Consider the following 7191-nt stretch of genomic DNA (forward strand, 5'->3'; position numbering starts at 1 on the left):
AGCAAGGGGGGAGATAGTGGGAAAACGGAATGGAACACAGGAAATGGAACTGCAATGACCAGGCTCCCAAAAGGAGCCAAGGAATGTCAATGTCATGAGTGGAGGAAGGGAGGGATTTGACAGTAAGCCACACTCACTTCCTAGAGTGAAGCAGCCAGTGGGAGCATTCAAAGCCAGTCCCATCCCCCTGCACACCTGGTAAGAAAGGAATGCCCGGAGTAGCCATCATTCTCCCAAAAGGTGACCTGTGCCCATCTGTCAGGTACGATTGAGAAAAGTGAACAAGAGAGCTGCCATGAGCCCGAGAACAGAGTGAAACAGCTCTGAGAGCCCCAAGAGGCTTTGGCCCTGAACTTGAGGCTGACTGTTCCCAGTAAAAGATACCTTTCTTGGGCTTCCCTGGTGGCGCAGTGGTTGAGAATCTGCCTGCTAATGCAGGGGACACGGGTTCGAGCCCTGGTCTGGGAAGATCCCATATGCCGTGGAGCAACTGGGCCCGTGAGCCACAACTACTGAGCCTGCGCGTCTGGAGCCTGTGCTCCTCAACAAGAGAGGCCGCAACAGTGAGAGGCCCGCGCACTGTGATGAAGAGTGGCCCCCGCTCGCCGCAACTGCAGAAAGCCCTCGCACAGAAACGAGACACAACACAGCCAAAAATAAATAAATTAATTAATTAAAAAAAAAAAGATACCTTTCTTCAGAGGCTCTAAAACCAGCAGTTTGGCGGAGAGCCTGGCTATGGTTATGGCAGCCGGGAAGAAGCTGTGGCGTGGTGAAACTGCCTAACTGCCTGTGTGTCTCCAAGCAGATCACAAACGTCATACTATGTTTCCTTAGCATGTAGGACTAGCCTGGCACGGTGAGGGTGCTTAATATTTGTTGAGTCAATGCATGAAGGTCTCATGTTGGAATAAGAGAAACAGAGTTTATTCTCTGGCTCTGTAAGTTATTTCAAACCCCAGCTTAGAACTGCGTATCTTATTTTATAAAACAATTAACATGAAAGCAATTATGCTGTAATAGGAATTATTTATTTATTTTAGGTGTTTCTTATGATACTAGCTCTTTTTTTCATTTCTATTGGTGGTTTCAAGTCATTCACTCAATCGACAATATTCATTGAGTCCTCACTAAACAGAGAAAGCCAAGAAAGATCATTATCAACTGTTTTAATCTGGTTCAATCCATGAGCTAAACCATAGGTTAATAAAGTACTCAGGGTCCTAGAGGGTCGTGTGTAAGTACAGTCAAGGTGATATACCACAAGAGAGCTGAGGTTAGGTCATCTGGTCACTAAGGAGTTTCTCAGGAAAAAGAAACTTATGCAATAGACCCTTGACATTCCCAGGAAATGGATCCGGAGCTCCTTCTTTGCAAATTCTTAATCCTAGCTCTTTCCTAAAAATTATCTGTCCTTGGACCCAGCATTTCCCGTACATAGCCTCAAATTCTAAATCTATAGCCCGTTCAACTCTCACACCTGATCTCTCACCTGGTAGCTCTTTTTCCAGAGAATTTCTCCTGAAGTCTCCTGAGGAGATTCCTTCACTGCCCTCCACATTATTTGCATATGGGCCTCAGCACAATTCCAAAATATTGACTGCATTGATTTGCTGTTGCTCATACATAGCTGGAATAGCTGTTGTCAACTTAGTGAATATCAGTGATCTGCTGGCTCTGTTCAAGTCCCACCTAATGCAATAAAAGTCAGAAACGTGACATGTCAGCTGGTACAGCTGGAAACGAGAACATACATTCTGCTCTTAGGATTTGCATCTGGTAGGAAAGATAGAGCCATTTCCAGGGATGGCTGTGAATTCTCCATGCTTTCAAAGACTCTGTGGCCCCCAAATTTCTCCATCTCCAGGTCACCTAAAACCCCAATGGCCCCAATCACTCAGTGGGAGGAGTTTGCATTCACTGAGTTATGACATTTTATGCCTTCCCCCCGCCTCAGTTCCGGCCGCCTCTCTCCTGCTCTCCAGCCACTTGGCTAATCTGTGAGCCCCTTAAGGGTGCCCCCACCGCAGGTATTTGCATGTGTTGTCACTCTGCCTAGAATGATGCTGTCACTCCCTTGTCCAGAGCATGCATTCGAAGACCACACTCCCAAGAGGCCACCGTCTCCGGCATAGCAGTCCTGTCACTCTCTAACCCCTTATTCTGCTTTATTTTTTCTCCTAGCCCTTATGACTGCTTGACTTGTTATGTCACTCTTTATAATGAGAATATAAGCTCCAGGAGAACTGAAACTTTGCCTTTTTCACTGTTGTGTCCCCAATTCCACAAACAGTGCCTGGTACACGGTAAGTGCTTAGCAAACATGTGCTGAATGAATGAATCAATAAGAGAGTGAGTGAACGGGCACTGAAATATATAGACACCATGTGAAGCTTTTGAGAAAAGGCTCGCTGAGAGATGAGACAAAGAAAAGATGCTCTCTGACGTCTACAGGACTGGACGTAGCTCTTTGTTAGGTAGAGGGGCCTGAACATTTAGGGTACGAGGATACTCAATGCCAGGATCTTACAAAAATCCAGAAACCCGGCCACACAAATGTTGCATTTTGCTTGAGTGGCACCTCCAACATGTTACCCATGCCCAACAGGGCTCAGTTCTGCCCCTTCCTCTGTCCTCCCTGAAACTGCTTATGCCCCTAACACCCACCACTTGCTGAGGAACCGTGAGAAGGGTCTCACTATTACCCTGTAATCACTGCAGGTCAATGACAAGGAGCTTGGGAGGCATTTCAGTTTGAGCGGCTGGTGAGCAGAGCGGGATGGGCAAGGGCTGCTCCTCACCAGGATCTCTGCAACTCAGATCAGTGTCCATTCCACTTATCTCAGGAGCCAATTCCTACCAACTGTTTGTGCTTTCCTATTTAAAGTGATGAAAGGTAACACAAACATTGGGGTAAAAAGCAACTTCAAGACCCATATATGGTCACAATCTAACGACATAAATATCATGGTGAAGTTATTTCCAAATATCTGGAAAGGAATCCTTACACACACGGAAACTGAATTGGTGTAATGGTTAATCTCTACGAATAATTCACTGTGGACAGGTAGTCATACAGATCCATAACTGACGCTTTATATAAATCTTAGAGGAGTCCCAAGACCCGAACTCCAACCTCTACAAGTTACGTTTAAGTACAGGTTCTAATGTCCACCTTACAACGTTGGGCTCCTAAGTAATAATGCTAATAGGTAATATTTATTTAGCACCAATTATGTTTGCCCTGATCTGAACTTGTTATGTGCAAACTCTAACAGAGGTGCAATGTGTCTTAAAGCTCATTTTGCCTAAAGTGGTAAGTGGAGAACCATCGAAACCTGATTTGTTGAAAGACTACTAAACAAGTTGGTGTAGGAGTCTGAATAAAGGCTGGGTCCTCCGGCTCTTGACTGTGAAATCTTTACCTTGCCTTTGTAACAGTGCAACAAGGACAAATACGACAAGGAGTGGATTTTGTAAATGGGTATGTGTGACCTTTTGTGCAAACATGCGGTAGATCATGAGCAAAACAAAAAAAAATCAGTTTTCTACCGGTAAAAATAATTAGCAGGGCTTCCCTGGTGGCGCACTGGTTGAGAGTCCGCCTGCCGATGCAGGGGACACAGGATCGAGCCCCGTTCCAGGAAAATCCACATGCCGCGGAAGGGCTGGGCCCGTCAGCCATGGCCGCTGAGCCTGCGTGTCCGGAGCTTGTGCTCCGCAACGGTAGAGGACACAGCAGTGAGAGGCCCGTGTCCGCCAAAAAAAAAAAAAAAAAATTTGCGGTTTCTTACAAAACTAAATATAGTATCACCATACAATCCAGCAGTCACACGATTTGGTATTCACTCAGATGAGCTGAAAACTTACATCCACACGAAAACCTGCACACAAATATTTATAGTAGTTGTATTCATAATCGCAGAAAAAATTGGAAGCAACCAAGATGTCCTTCAGCACGTGAGTGGATAAATAAAGGGTCATACATCATACAATACAAGGAAATGAGCTATAAAACCACTAAACGTGGAGGAAAATTAAAGGCATATTACTACATGAAAGAAGTCATCTGGAGAAGACAAAACTATGGAAGCAGTAAAATGATCAGTGGTTGTCAGGGTGGCGGAGGGGGGAATGATTAGGCAGAGCACACAGGAGTTTTAGGCAATGAATCTATTCTGTATGGTATTATAAGTGTAGATACATGTCACTATACATTGGTAAAATCCACAGACTGTACAACACCAAGAGTGAATAAATTAAACTAAGGACTCTGGGTGATAAAGAGGTGTCAGTGCAGCTTCTTCAACTGTAACAAATGTTCCTTTTTGGTGTGGATGCTGGTGGAGGAGCCTGGGAATGAGTATGTTGGAATCCTCTGTATGTTCCACTTAATTTTGTTGCTAAGTACTCTGCAAAAATAAAGTCAATTAATTAAAAGAAAAGTAACGTGTAAGCCTGGGGGCGTGGTGAGGAAAACAACAGTAGAACTGAGCATCAGAGAAAGAATACGAGCAGATGTCCTAGGCATCGGGCTGGCCCTACACGCCAGGAGAGTGTATGAATGCACATCAAATTAACTGAGCACCTCTTACATGCCTGTCACATTTAAATCCCCAATAACTTCACAAAATTCTCGCACTGTAATTCTGGCTCACAGAAAATCAATGATTGTTTGGTTGGAGGTCCCACGACTAGACAGTAGCAAAGCGCAGGTTTCGATGCCATTTCTGCTGACTCTAAGTCCAGTTCTCCCCTCTAAGTAACTGCTGGAAAGCTCAAAGCAGTGACTACGGAAAAGTTTGCTTCACGAAAGACAGCACGCTTCAGATTCAACTTTGCACATACGCAGACACAGTGGGTCCAGAGATGGACTGAGTTTGTGGCTGGAGGGACAACACAAAACCACATCAACAGCATCCCATTTACTTACTTCACCATTAAAAGAAAAGTAAGAGGCTGCAGGGGAGGTGATAGCGAAGGAGAACTGCATAGAGAACTGTTATTACTATCCAGAGTAATAGCCTTTCTGGAATTTCCCACACCAAGGACAAAACTTCACAATGGACAGAGTCAGCTTGCCCTGGGGGTCACCCTCTCTGCCAGGATGAGGAAGGAAAGCTTCTGCAGCTCTGGAGAGGGGCCAGGGAAGGGGGCCTCACAGTCTGGTGACAATGCAGAGCTCCCCAAGTCTCCCTTCTTCTCGACAGTGCACGCCAGGGACACGGCCCATCTTCCTCACCTCCTCATGCCCACACGCATCTTATTGTTCCATCTCCAAGCCTGGCTGGAAAGGAAGATAAAGCCTCCCCACCTTCCTATTTCCTTGCTGCTCCAAGAAAACAAAGTCTCCATTCCATATTGCTTCAGGAAAACAGAACACACACACACACACACACACAATTTCAGTACCATACAAAGCTCTGGTCTTAATTTTACTATTCTAACATCCAACTCCCTTCGCAGCTGGTAATTATAGGTCCCTTTTAGAGTCCCCACCCAACCACCCATTTTTAATATCCAAAGGGTGCTCACCTGAAATCTCCCTTATTCTGATGAAGATCTTTCCAAAGCTCATGCAGAGCCCTATTCCCAGGCCACTTTGCCATAATCGATCCAGCGCTGGGTGGCAACATTGATGACTTCCGCGCAGTTGAAGCCAGAGGGTTAGCCATAGGGAAACGTCACCATGAACTCCCCAGACTCCTGAGTGACCCGACCGAAGGGGATGCCGTTGTCCTTGAGGACCGTGGGCGAGATGAGAGCCACCTTGTGCCGCAGGAAGGCTTCACAGCCCCGCGAGCTGCCCGGGAAAAGCTCCCTGGCCAGGCGTCCCAGGTGCCGGCCGTGCTCCGGGGGCACCGCGTACCAAGTCTTGGGCTCCCCCAAGTGCAGGTAGTTGATGCTGTAAAGGTCTACGTCCTCCGTGTGCCAGACGAAGGCAGTCTTCCACATGCCGAAGTACAGGTAGGGGGTGTTGACGCCCTCGATGACCACTCTGCACCCCTGTTCCAGCAGGTCCTGAATGGTTCCCAGGTGTCCAAGGTTCCACTGCTTCGTGTTTTCATCGAATGAGGAGCTACTGACATCCGCACCGCATACTGGTGAATCATAGGGGCATGTTTTCCAACATTTTCGCTCCAGATCCTCAAAATCAGAGTAGAATGGAGTCTGGTGTCATTCGCTGTTTGTTAAGCGGCAATAGTCGCTCACGGTCATGGCTTTCTTCTTTTTGTGGTGCTGAGTAAACACACCTGCCTGCCCAGTGGTCACCTGCTGGAGGGGAGCGGCTATTAAGATGTCATCGATATCATCGTACGTCTGTCTGGCTTTCCATCCTTTCGGTGGAATTGGCTAGGCCAGCTCGGTGTGCACCTTGCGACTCCATGTAAACAATATATTTGCAGAAATCTTCAAATTCTTCCATGATTGGGTGGAGGATCGTAATCTTACAACTTGGGTTCTGGCAACCAAAGTGCTTAGACTGCATGGCAGCAATAGAATAAGCAACGGACTCCCAGCTTCTTAGGTATGCTTTGGATACCTGAGAATGCTGGGGAGTAACCTCTTCCCTATACTTCCGTTATCTTTAAAGAAGTTTTGATATAGCTGAGAGGCAGGAACTCAGACTTGAACTTTTAAACAAACGAGGTGGTATCTTCTCCAGGCTTGTCAATCCACCAGAAGGACTCCACTCTTGTCAGCATTTTGGAGCCAAAGGAAATCCAGTATTTCCCAGAGGAGACAAGTCCTGCCTCAGACTGCAGCTCTGTGCGTTTCCTCTGTTGGGGGGGTATAAGTGCCTGAGACCTCTCCAGATTGCCAGGCTTGAGTGCATGGGTGGCTTCTCACCACACTGTAGCAGAAAGTCTCTTCATGGAAGTTTCCAAGCCAAACCTAAAGAAAGTACAAAATATTGAAAATAAGTGGATGACAAAACAAACTGATTTAACATCAAGTAAAAGAAAATTGTATAGCAATCTTAATTTCAAAGTTTGAATTCAAGGGCAAAAAGTACACTCTTTTGCTAGGCATGTAAACTGGTGCAGCTATGGTGCATACTATGGAAACCAGTATGGAGGTTCCTCAAAAATTGTAAATAGAACCAACATATGATGCTGCAGTCTCACTTCTGGGTATATAGCTAAAGGAAATAAAAACAGAATATCAAGGAGATATCTGCCCTCCCAC

At 46.1% G+C, this 7191-nt stretch overlaps 1 pseudogene; it reads right to left on the reverse strand.

Annotated features, from left to right (window-relative positions):
* Positions 1 to 5586: 5586 nt before the first annotated feature.
* On the reverse strand, positions 5587 to 6490 carry LOC103080561 (lysine-specific demethylase 4D pseudogene; annotated as a pseudogene).
* Between the last annotated feature and the right edge of the window lie 701 nt (positions 6491 to 7191).

The sequence above is a fragment of the Lipotes vexillifer genome, unplaced genomic scaffold (assembly GCF_000442215.2).
Source record: "Lipotes vexillifer unplaced genomic scaffold, Lipotes_vexillifer_v1.1 scaffold1396, whole genome shotgun sequence".
NCBI lineage: Eukaryota > Metazoa > Chordata > Mammalia > Artiodactyla > Lipotidae > Lipotes > Lipotes vexillifer.